The 13386-nt window shown below is 35.5% G+C and overlaps 1 protein-coding gene and 1 long non-coding RNA gene across 4 annotated transcripts in view; one reads left to right on the plus strand and one right to left on the minus strand.

The window, feature by feature from the left end:
* LOC113043365 (fibroblast growth factor receptor 1-A-like) overlaps positions 1–3982 on the minus strand; it is a 28443-nt gene extending 24461 nt beyond the window's left edge. The window contains exon 1 of one of the 3 annotated variants that reach the window (XM_026202699.1): positions 3822–3982. The gene's annotated coding sequence lies outside the window, so the exon portion shown is untranslated. The remainder of the gene's footprint in view (positions 1–3821) is intronic. The other 2 variants (XM_026202698.1, XM_026202697.1) reach the window with 2 other exon arrangements.
* Positions 3983–4392: 410 nt separating this feature from the next.
* On the plus strand, positions 4393–7673 carry LOC113043375 (uncharacterized). Its single transcript, XR_003275725.1, has 3 exons — positions 4393–5192; positions 6027–6059; positions 7607–7673. It is a non-coding gene; the product is annotated as an uncharacterized LOC113043375 (long non-coding RNA).
* The last annotated feature ends 5713 nt before the right edge of the window (positions 7674–13386 follow it).

Raw genomic sequence — 13386 nt, forward strand, 5'->3', positions numbered from 1 at the left:
GCTAAACACTGCAGTGCATTGGACCTCCAGGGCAAGATTTGAGGAAGGGGGCTCTATCTAGTTCTTGCATTAAGGTTTTAGTTGTTGAACTATAAACGATGCTTCCATAATCAAAAACAGAATGAATCAGTGCAGTATAAATCCTTTTCAGGGAACGTCAGCATGACATCAGAGCAAGGCGGACGTAACTCGGACACTTTTCTAACCAGCATGCATCTCGCGGTGCTTGCAGATTTTGCTCATCTCAAACAAGCCTATTTTGAGTAGGGGAGGTGGATGTAAGCACTTTAGACAAGGGGAGGGGCGACAGTGGTGGTGCCCGTAGTATCTGCCTTGTGTCTCATTAGGGGAAAAAGACAAACACCTGTGCTGTATTTCTAAGGGAATCAATAAATGTATGAATATGAGGTCTGTTGTTAGAGGGGAATTTTGTATGAGTGCTGCTGAACTTTTTGCCGAGGCTACCGTGCCGAGACGTGGTTCGATGTTTTTCTGCGTCGTGTGCAAAGCGATTGGGAGGGATAGTTTAGTCTTGGGTTTCAACTAAAGTTCGGCGGATGCTGGTTGTTTTCTCGAATGCTGTATCCCATGTCCGGTAGCGGGTAAGAAGACAAGCAGCCCATTATCTGCTTTTATGCTTATTAAATTATGTGTATATGAAGTGTCGTATTTGCCAGGGAGTCCTGGTTTAATGTGTGGTTTAACTAATTGTTACCGGTCCCCCGACACTCTTAGCCTGTGTGTGTGTGTGCCTAGGGCAGGTTATCTTTCATGCGCCACTGTTTTATTGATAACGGCTAAGTAGCCAGCCAAAGGGGTTTTGGCACATATTGACTGATCTTTTGGTGTGTATTGAAGTATTTGATTTAAGTGATACACTTATGGATTTTTGTATCTTTGGGTGTTTGCTGTGTAATGAAATGCATGGATAATTGGTGGCACATTAACTTTTAATTACATTTTAAAGTGTTGAGATCCTCTGCTGAATTCTGCTTGTTGATTGTTTACTTCAGGTAACTTGTGATTGGTCAAATGCAACTCTTTTAATTAAGTTACTCTAGATTACAAGGAAAAGTATATTGTTGAGTGACTGCAGTCACAGACTTGTACGTCTTTATTCCAAGATGCGCCCATACACACTGAATGCCCCTCTGACCGAGCGCTAATGCAGAAATGCTCAAAATAAAACGTGAATTGAGAGGACAGGAAATCACTCTCGCATTTTCATTCAGTGACAAATTAGAATTGTTTCTAGATGTCTGACTTGCATTGCTGTGCTTTTGTCAAGTAAACTGCAGCTTTAGTTTTCTTTTTGACGTGTTTACTACATTTCTACTACACACCACTGTTCCCCACAGGCCTCCCGTGAAATGTTTTGACCGGCCATTTATTTTATTTTTTTTCCTTTCCTCATAGTGTATGGAGTCTCAGTATGATATGAGTTGTCTATTCCTTGCATTTAAGTGATAAGGAAAAATATGCTTTGTCTTCTCTGTCAGACATCACGTTTCACCTTCGGTTAAATGCACTGTATCACCTATGCATTTATTCACTTCCCAAACCACCACCAGAAAACCTTGACAATGTCATGAATGAATAGTTTGAATTATCACACATGCATTAGAACACTTCCCAGCAAACTCTTCACAACAAAACTTTTCACAACATTGTATTTTGGTAGCAACTGGCTAATGTTCCAGCACAACATTTTAAAATCATAAATATCACATTTGTTAATACAAAACAAAGCCAGCAAACATCTATAATTGTTTATGTTTGAGTTGTATTTTAGGGCAGTTCATGAAGACAAGGAAACAGGAGAGGTGCTGTGAAAACCTGAACCGAAGTCATTTCCAGTTCCACCAACCAGAGACTTCTCTTTGCCTGAATATGGATGGCTAATTTATGTGTTCTTTTCAGAATTATAGATCTATGCAGATATTACTCGGGGACAAGAACACTTGTTGCTAGAAAAGAGTATGTAGCCTAATGAATGTTAATTGCCACTTTAATTAAAAATACAAATGAATTCAACGTTTTTCAAAACACAACATCCAAACAGGGTGAAAACATTTGCCTTAAAACGGCAAACAACTGTTTGGAGCTTAGTTTATGTTTTTGAGTTTCATTACATGTCTTTAATTTGCTATTACACATTTAAGACCATTAGTGCATAATTGTCCATTATTGGTTGTATATCTTCGAATGGATAGTAGCTACACCAGGATATTTTTTTCATCATTATTTACACATTTCTTTTTATCCATCATTATAAACATTTTAATCAATAGAAGTGAATGGTGACAAATGCTAACATCTACCTTTTTTTGTTAAGGGGGGGGGGGGTGAAATGCTATTTCATGCATACTGAGTTTTTTACACTGTTAAAGAGTTGGATTCCCATGCTAAACATGGACAAAGTTTCAAAAATTAAGTTGTACGTTTGAAGGAGTATTTTTGTTCCCAAAATACTCCTTCCGGTTTGTCACAAGTTTCGGAAAGTTTTTTTCGAGAATGGCTCTGTGTGACGTTAGATGGAGCGGAATTTCCTTATATGGGTCCTAAGGCACTTCTGCCAGAAGAGCGCGCGTTCCCGTATAGCGAGGCTGAACACACATTTCACTGATCAGAGCGATTCACTGATCAGAGCGAGAGCGTCGCAAAAAGTCACAAAAGAAGTGTGTTTTTGGTTTCCAGGGCAAGACAACCCTGCACAGATTACCAAAAAAAAAAAACATAATTAAGGGACCAGTGGATGGAGTTTATTTTTACAGAGCAAAAATAATCCCTAAATTTCGAAGATGCTTGTTTTACAAACAAAGCCCAGTTTGACAACGGATTTGCGTCTCGTTTATTTCTTAAGGATGATGCAATCCCAACGAAAACCGCAGGCGGTGAGTAAAACTGCTCAAATATCTCTGCCTCCTTGTTAGTGTGTCCGCCTCCCATGCCGAAGACCTGGGTTCGAGCCCCGCTCGGAGCGAGTCGTTGCTGCTGCTGCTCTTGTTCAGTTAATAAACGCCTGAATAAATAAACGGTTGAATCTGACTGTAAGCCATGGTTTGTTTTGGATGATGGCTTTTCCCTCAAGGTAATGTCACAGTTTCCACACGCTCTCAACGCAAAAGCCTACTGGCGCTCGTGATTCTTTAGCTCCGCCCACACGTCACGCCTCCAGCCGGTCGTGTTTTTCCGGGAAAAATCGGTACAGACTATCTTTCTCTTATGAATATAATAAAACTAAAGACTTTTTGGAGTTATGAAGGATGCAGTACTACTCTGTAGGTACTCAAGATTAACAGGATATTGAGTGAAAACGAGCCTTTCACCCCCCTTTTAAAGGCACATATGTGAGTATTTATTTCTTTGTGAACTACCTCATTATATCCATTTTTATTTGTTGTATATAACACCATTAGTTTACAAAATGTGTCGTTCAAATTATTTCAATATAGAAATATGCTTATTTAAACGAATAATTAGGTCTGTGCGCAACCCACATAACAGCCTATCTGAAAATAAAGTTCTGTAGCTTTAAGCGTTTTTTTTTTTTTTTTTTTTTTTTTTTTCCCAAAATGATTTTCCACGAAACACTGTAGTAGGACATCTTTTGGTTCTCCTAATTCAGACAAACAAATACAAATAGTAGAGAATGAAACTAATCCTAGGCACTGTGTCAGGCAATGAGTGAACAAGAACAGAAAAGAAAAACATAACAATATGCGGATTACTGCGTATCGTGCTTCTTTTTTCATAATGTTAGGATGCTACAAAAACTCTTTAAAACACTTCAAAAACCTGTTACGAGTCAATTTACTCACATTTTCCTAGTTCTATCCTTCCATACAGTCACTGGACTTTTCTCTCGCTATTAAAAGATAAAACCTTTTGGTTTTGGTCATGAAACCACTGGGATTTGACTCAGTTGTTCTTTCGACTCGACTGAAAATCAGTTAAATTACTGAGCGGAGGCTCGCGAGAAGATTGTATGACTCACTGCACCCTCACCAAATTCCTACCGAGTTTACTGTTTTTTTCTGGAAATTACACCCACTGAGCTTTACGGGAAACATTTGAAGACATGCCAGTAAAAGATGTCTTATGAATTAGAAGTAAAACTGTACAAATACAGCAAATAAATAATCAGATTAATTATATGCATATAAGTAATTCTGAAACCTATCTAAAGATGACCTTTATGATATAAAACATCTGTATATCAGAGATTCTAAATGTTTTGGTCAATTACAAGTACAACACATCCCTAAGCACACAGAACCACAAACACACGAAACATTGCCCCTTTGCTCTGTAGTGACATCTGTATTGATGTGCACTGTTAATTTATACAAAGCATCATCTTCATATTTACTTATGTGGGCATGTAAACAGCTCCCAGCAAGCAATAGCCGTCATTTCAACGTCTGGGTTAAATATAGACCAGATATAGTCCGGCTATGTGTAACCCACTTTTAGCCCAAATAACATTTAATCTGGATAAATGTATTTTTTTTGCAAAATAACTTGTGAGATGTATGATATTCCATCATGTACGCAGAGTCTAACGTGATTACAAGTTGTTTGGTTTACTTTATTTTACATGTTATATGTGTAGGCTGTGCGTAGCCACGATTTAGCTCGTATTCAGACCCGGCTATTGTAGCCCACTTTTTGTCAAAACTGATTAATTGTATTTTTTTGCCAGGCAGTGCATGAAATGGTTAATATTCAATCATGTTCGCATTGGTATGATATCAAGGTTCAATACGTCATTTCACGGCATGGTAGATCACGATTTAGCTCCGAATTGGACGGGCTATATGCGGTCTGCTTTAGCCCACCTGGCGAAATTATTGCAATCTGGGCTCAGATATAGACCAGCGACCTAGAATATTAGTCTTTGAAATGTTTTCGCTTACACAGCTTAATATATATTTTCTGTCAAACATTCATACACAATCTACGATAAAAATATCTAATCAAATGCAATTGCATTTCCCAACCGCTAGATGGCACAATTGAAACACTACTGAGACATGTCTACTGGAACTAATGCCATTGCGTGACTAGATCACTTAAGCCAAATCTCGCGATAAACATTTCCGCCATTTTATTTTACACGAGGCAGCTGTCGGAGTGCAACGGGTGAGCAACAGTCTGAGTGAAAACCTTCACATTTCTACTTCGATCTTGTAAGTATGCGTGTTATTTTTGATATGTTTATTGTTTAAATTAGTTAGCTGTTATAATGTGTAGAAACCGTGACATTTTAACATTAACATTGCAGAGTACTACTTTTCTCCAAGAAGTTAACGTTACCTTGCACGTGTTATTGCAAATGTATCTAAATTCAATGAATGTGGTAAGCATGAAACTATGAAACTTATCATTAATATTTTTTTATTATTATAAAGATACCAGTATTTATTTGTATTTAAATTAGAGTTGATTTAAAGCAAATTCTGTAAGTACTTTACATAAAATTTAACAGCAGCATAGTGCAACATGAAAAAAAAAAAAAATCCTCTCCATTTAATAAAAGGTAGTGGCAAACATAAAGTCTTTAAACTAGTTTGTAAATAATTAAAATATGCAGCATACATTCAGTTTTCAGTGAATTTGTTTCAGATATAAATTTGAATGCTGCTTCTCCATGTTTTGTTTTGACTTTGGAGATATAAAAGTAGCTGGCTACTGTCCCAGATGTCCTGAGAGGTCTGCTCTGGATGGTTCATAGTGCATCAGAAGATTAGAAATTTACTTTGGCCTTAAAATGTTAATTTAATAACCAACTGTAGTTTTTGGATATTAATTTTTTGACAGACAGATAGCCAGTGTAAAAACCTCAGAACTGGAGTGACGTAATCCACTTTATTTGATTTAAAGACACTGTTTATTGGAAATTATCCTGCAATCAGTCAACAAAGTACAGCAATTGAATATACAGAACACTTGTCAGTGACTACCATTAAATGTCTTGTTACCAACATTCATCAAAATATATTTTTTTTGTGTGTGTTCAACAGAAGAAAGCCATACAGGTTTGGAACCAAGTGAAAGTGAGTAAATGATTACATGTTGTTGTTTTTTATTTTATTTTTTTATTTTTTTTAAGTGAACTACGCCTATAAGTATTTTTTATGTTTATTAGAGTTATATGAGTAAGTGATAAAGAATGATTTATAATGATAGTTCACTTTGAAATTAAATTTTGATATGTTTAAGCTTACCTTATGGGCATCCAAGATGTAGGTGTCTTTGTTTCCGCAGTAGTATAAATTTTTATATTTTTAGGTCAAACTGTTCTTGTCTGTCAGTCATATAATGCAGGTCTATATGGTCACCACCTGAAAGAGCATGCACAGAGAAGTCCAAATTAAACAATTCCCCACCATACACACTGATAGCCTAAGACACGAAACGAGCGGTTTGTGTCAGAAAACGAACAGTATTTATATCGTTTTACCTCTTATAACACAGCAACGTCGAAGTGATCTGAGGGCGCGCGTGCTTCGGTGTGTGTGCATTCTGGGCTGGCTTAGTCTAAGTGCGGCGCTTGCGCAAATTAAGCCAGAACGCGGACGCATCACACACCTGGAAGCACGCGAGCCCTCATATCACTTGGACGTGGCTGTGTACAAGAGGTAAAAACAATATAAATACTGTTCATTTTCTCACACAGACTGCTCGTTTCGTGTCTTAGTCCATCAATGTGTACTTACAATGGGGAATTGTTTAATTTGGACTTCTCTGTGCATGGCCTTTTTAGGTGGTGACCATAGACCTGCATTATATGACTGACAGACAAGAATAGTTTGACCTAAAAAATTGAAACTACTGCGGAAACAAAGACACCTACATCTTGGACGTTCTTAAGGTAAGCTAAAACATACCAAAATTTAATTTCGAAGTGAACTATCCCTTTAAACTTGAGGGAAGAACTAAAGTAGAAATGAAAATAAAATCTGTTTTCACCTTCATTAGAATGATAATTTAAAAAAATAGTGTATTTCAGTTTCAAAACACATTATGGTAGTAGTCAGACATGTCTTGGGATAACAGTGTTACATAATCAATTATAATGTTAATTTTATTTCCATATTCAGAAGTTATGGATCCCAAATATCTAAGAGAATGGCGTCGCTTGAGAGATCGAGTTAATGCTCTCGCTGAAAATTAATAGGTCATTTTCATTGCCATTTAAGTGAAATTACAGAACTTGCATATATGAGCTTGATAAAAATGAACATTCGAGAAGAAAATGTCAGATATATATGTATATGTGTGTGTCTATATAACCTAATATATATATATATATATATATATATATATATATATGCCTTGTACAGAATTGTTCAATACGCGTATCGTTACACGCCGTATTGCATCACCACTAAGCGAGCAAAAATGTTCAATTATTGATATTAATTATAATATTGATATAAATTATTGTCTATATTGATATAAATTATATAGTCTCAATCTATATTCTGTTAACTCTATCTATTAAATCATCCTAGCAAAAGTGATTGACTAATTAGTTAAAAAGGATTGTCAACAATGTTTTTTTTTTAGCAATAATTCTTTCCTTTTTCTCATTTGGCAGACGCAGTGATGACCAGCTTTCCATCAGCTATGGAATGTGAAATAAAAAATGCTATTTCTAATCATTTTAAACAAGCACCAGGGAGGGCAGGGGGTGGGGGTTATGGATCTAAAGTAAACAGTTAATTCTTAAAAATGAATTGTTTTACATATTTTTCCAATGTTTTATTTGTTCATTTTTATGTTTGAATGTTGTCCAAGTTGTTGTTGTCTATATAATTGTTCAAAATAAATCCCTTTATATTCAATTAGTTTGGATGGATTTTAATTTATGAGAACCTGTTATATTTGAGTGAAAAGAATCCTTATGCCTCTTTTTGTTGTCTATTACATGTATATGTAGTGTAATGGATGACTAGTCTATTCTTGGGCTATGGTTAGACGTCTATTAGATTTTCACTGACAGCCCAAAATCAGCCTTGTTTTAGCCTAGACCCATATTGCCTGTCTATTAGACGTATGTAGTTGTTTAGCGGTCTAATTGATGACTAGTCTATTCTTGGGCTATGTTTAGACGTCTATTGGACGTATAAATATAGTCGTTCAATAGCTGTCTGATTGTCTATTCTTGGGCTATGGTTAGACATCTATTAGACGTATATATGTAGTCATTTAATAGCTGTCTATTCTTGGGGTATGTTTAGACGTCTATTAGATTTTCACTGACAGCCCAAAATTAGCCTCGATTTAGCCTAGACGTCTCGGCTGTGTTTAGACGGCTATTAGACGTCTATTAGACGCAAAATTGCTTGCTGGGCTGTTTATTAAGTTATCAAAGTTCTTCCGAGGCATCAAACCTAGGTTTCCTTATGAAGTGCTGCATTAACAGGACTCCATCACCCTCTACTGGAAAATAAAGTTTTCTCTCAAACTCGGTCACTCCATGTCAAATTGACAAGCATTGGCATCCAAGCTAAATCTGCCACTGATTCAAACCTTTTTTTGTTGATCTGGTCAAATTTAATAGCAGTGGATTAACTCTTGAAGAAAGTGACTATTAAGATTAACCTGAGTAACCATGCCTCTGTCCAACCAAAAGACACACTTATTTACAAAGCACAGCCTAGCTTTTGAAAAAGTACTTCATATTCTTTCAGGAGAAGGCCAAAGGCATTACAGACAGTTAAGATCAGGTCATTGTGGTCTCAGGGAAAGATGTGTGAGATCTTTTATTCTTCATAACCCGTAAGGCTGGGAAGCGGTTCACCAGCAGCTCACAAACCACCAAATGCTTCTGTTCAGCAGCCTGTGTGCACATACAATCACAGACACACTCAGAAACTGCCATCAAATAACATGCAACTTATAACAAGCTCTACATAAAAAAGCACGCTGGACTGGGGGTAAAACCAGTACTGATTACCAGGGCCCCATGGAAGAGAGGGCCCTTGAAAAGTCTGGAATATATATTTTCAAGGGGAGGGGGGCCCATTAGGACTGCCTATGCATAGGGCCCGGGATCTTGTGCAGAATAAGTGTAATTATTCATATTTTCACAGATTCTGCAAGGGGTTCCCAAACTTTCACATGCCACTATACAGTATATATATATATATATATATATATATATATATATATATATATATATATGCATGCACCATTGGCTGATGTAATCAAAGAGGCGTGCTCTGAACAACTTCTGTCTGTTCAGATGCTGTTTTGATGCAAATAATTTGCAAACCTCAAAATGAGTTCAATTCAATTCAATTCAAGTTTATTTGTATAGCGCTTTTTACAATACAAATCGTTACAAAGCAACTTTACAGAAAATTATGTTTCTACAATATTTAGTAGTAGCTAGTAGTTTGTGCACATTTGACAGGATTTTAGAAAAAAGAAAAAATAATAATAATACAAGACGTAGTCAGCTAGACGATGAACTATCAATATTATTAATTAATTTATTATATGATTCAGTCACACATTTAGCAATAATTGTTAGTTCTGTTTGTTGATTCAGGGTCAGCATCATCTGAGGTCCTCTGAGGGTCAGCATCATCTCTTCTCAGGTGTTCTGGATCCAGACTGGAGCTTGTTTAAATCCTAGTTACCACGGGATGTAAATCCCGAGGCAAAACATAGAAACAAAATACAGACATCATTAGCATAGCTGCTGATCCAACAAAGTAAAATTAGTTTAACCCAAGCTAATGAATAAAAATGCACATTTGATCAGATGCAACTATACTCACAATTTAAAAGATATATTATTCGTATGCTTGGCGAAAGAGATGTGTTTTTAATCTAGATTTCAACAGAGAGAGTGTGTCTGAACCCCGAACATTATCAGGAAGTATTCTAGAGTTTGGGAGCCAAATGTGAGAAAGCTCTACCTCCCTTAAGTGGACTTTGCTATCCTAGGAACGACCAAAAGTCCAGCGTTTTGTGACCTTAGGGTGCGTGATGGGTTGTAACGTGGTAGAAGGCTAGTTAGGTACGCTGGAGCTAAACCATTTAGGGCCTTATAGGTAAGTAATGATAATTTGTAACTGATACGGAACTTAATAGGTAGCCAGTGCAGAGACTGTAAAATTGGGGTAATATGATCATATTTTCTTGACCTCGTAAGGACTCTCGCTGCTGCATTTTGGACTACCTGTAGCTTGTTTATTGACGAAGCTACGTGATCGGTAAAATATGGGCTCATGTAGGCTATAGACATTATTTGTCACAAAGTGCTACTGCTGTGTATGCATTAGTGAATCAAGCCAGTGGGTGACTATTTGGGTTTCATTTCTCTCTCCAACATGCCTATGTGCAATATGTTGTTGTCATCCATCCATTAAAGATTACTACATATATAACTTCTTAGTATTGTTTTAACCATCTGTTCATTTCATTTTTGGGTACACAACAGTCAGTATCATAATCTAACATAAACGAATAATAATAATAATAATAATAAGCAACATAATATAACATAACTGATGAGAACATAACTCAACACTATTTTTATAAATTGTGCGGCACTAAGCAGATCATTGTGTGCTTATTAGACATGACTGTGTTCAGCTACTGTGCAGTGCTACAACCTTTAATGCAACAGGTGTAGTTCTAAATATAATATATAAGATCATTACTTTTCATGATTGGTTAATCATGCCAACTGTCATAGAATAAGTTTTCCAAAGAGCTCCATGTGTAATGCTCATATTATATGCAAAGATGTTAGCCAATCATAACAGTGGGTGTTTACTTTGAAGTCTCACAACAGACACGCCCCTTCCAACTTAATATTATGATCATAGGGCTAAATTCAAGGTAGGAAATTAGCATTTAAAATGTGTTTGATTTAAGTGCACCTCAGGAAACATTATGGCATTTAAAACATGCCTTTCATGACTCCTTTAAGCAGAAAATCTCCATCAGGTCACTTTGAAAAGAGACATGGAGAACAGTGCATTTCATGGTGGAGAGAAGGAAACATCCGTGTCCATATCCACTTATACAGGCCTCTTCTCAAGCCAAAAGCTCTATGAACTTCAATAGTTAAGGAATTCAGAAAAGCACAAAATACATCTAATGTGCAGCTGAATTATGATACAAGTGACTTTGTGCTAATTTATGACTGTGTTCATTCTGCTTTTTTTCCAAAGAACAAAAGCATAGCATAAAGCAACAATAGACGAATATACAAAAAGGAGGATAAACTTACTACAGAAGTGTTCCATACAATTTAGTGTAGCATTTCAGTGCAGTGTCTGCAGTCACATCAAGGTGCCCTCATCTTATAGCCTCCTATTCTCTGGTCTTTCTTTAAACTCTTTGCCGTTCTTGAGCCACTTGACTGTTGGTGTAAATGCATAATGTGGACAGAGTATTTACGCTAATGTTGGCATTATTTTTTTATTAAATGTCAGCTGCTAGTGGCGGAGCAAATCCGGCGGAGGCTTTATCTTAATTTCATTATTGCCAAATACCCATCTTAATTTAGAATTGATCTTAATTTAATTTGTTAAAAAAGACTTGTTTTTATTGGTGCGTTGGTCTATTTATAGGCTAAATGAGTGCTTTAGAGTGCTGAGATGTTAAGATGTCACAGAGGACTTATTTTATTTCTTTATTCTAACTTCCAAGTGGCCTAGTCTACGTTAGTTATGAATGAATTATGTTAAAACATGTATAAATGACTAAAGGGATGTGTGTGTGCGCACATTTGAATAATGTCGGGCTGTAAACGGGGCGGGCTCGGGTCTTTTTTTCTCGTCATGACATATTTTTGAACTGATGCGACTTATTCTTAGGTGCGACTTATTTGAGTGCGCAAAAGATGTGACATGAACTGTGCCTAAAATTGTTTGTTCAATTTAAAAGCAGAGACACAGTTGACGTACTCTTTGGAAGGGGATCTGTCTCTGGGGCACATCTAGTTGACATGATTTCCAATGACATTCAGGGCTGTAGAGGTCGTCTCTAAGATGACCAGCATATTCTATTTCATTTTAAATACAGTATATTTGATATTATTTTAACATGTACACAATATTGCCTACATTTTAAATTTGTATAGCAAACATTTTGGAAGTAAAAATTCTATATTTAACAGTAATTCAGGTATAATTGAAATTGAGAATATGTGGATTTTAAAAATCAAATTTGTTAAGATGTCATTTTTCTTCACAAAAAAAAGTCTAAATTGTTGAATTTTTAATTTGGAATCTCCAATTCAAACAGTCACTGAGTGATAGTGATTTTAAGGTAGCATAGTTATTAATTATTGTGATATTTACAAAGCCACTGTATTATTTCCCAGTTCGACGCCCCTGAGAATATGAGTCACATGCTGTATAGTAACGGCATAATATCTGTTAATCTTTGTGTTAAGTGTTAATCTTTTTTTTTTCTTTTATATGCCATTTACATTGTTTTTTTTTTTTGTTTTTGCCAAAGGATGTTGACCCTGCGAGCACCGAAGAGGACATAAAGAAGACCGTTCTGGGGATCTGTGTTGTTAAGCATGAATTTGCTGATGAAACAGAAGACCCTGAAGATATCAGCATTGTGCTGCAAGATGTGGAGGTGTATTCTCTTGTATGCTCATGTTTTATTTGCATTGTAATTATTTCACTTAGTGAGCATGTTTCAATTGCCATATTTGCAGTTGTAAGCAAGAAGACATGCAAGGTTAAATGTGCTCATGCATTGTTAGATATTGCAAATTGAATATAGTTAACATGGCATTATTTTATATAGTAGGAGTAGTTAACATATGTTATATAGTTATTATATAATTCAGAGTAGTTAACCTGATAAAATCTTCTCTATTAGGCATGGCAAAACATTTAGTTGAAATGACCAAATGTTTTTTTTTTTTTTTTTTTTTTTTTTTGTAGTCTTGAGTTTATACAACAAGATTACATACAAATAGCCTCAACTAATTAGATTTTGGTTGGAAAATGTAATACAATTTCGTGAAAAAGTTTACTCAAATTTTTTAAAGTTTGTTCAACAACTTTTTTTTTTTTTTTTTGAGTGGTACTTCACGTACCCTTTAAATGTCTTTCATTTAAAAACTGTTATAATACAGAGATCATATTTATTACATACGTTATCCTTATTAATAGTGATATTTATACATTTTATATTAAGGATATTAATACACATTTTGGGCATACTAATTAAGAAATGTGCATTGTTCAATAAAGAAATACTCCAAATAAAGTTCAATTGTAATTTTATATTATAAATTTATACAAGTCTTAAGTATTGTCAATAAATATGTAATATGTAATATATAATTATATACTTAATATGAAATGTATTTTAAATAAATTATGGCTT

Source organism: Carassius auratus, chromosome 25 (genome assembly GCF_003368295.1).
Source record: "Carassius auratus strain Wakin chromosome 25, ASM336829v1, whole genome shotgun sequence".
Taxonomy (NCBI): domain Eukaryota; kingdom Metazoa; phylum Chordata; class Actinopteri; order Cypriniformes; family Cyprinidae; genus Carassius; species Carassius auratus.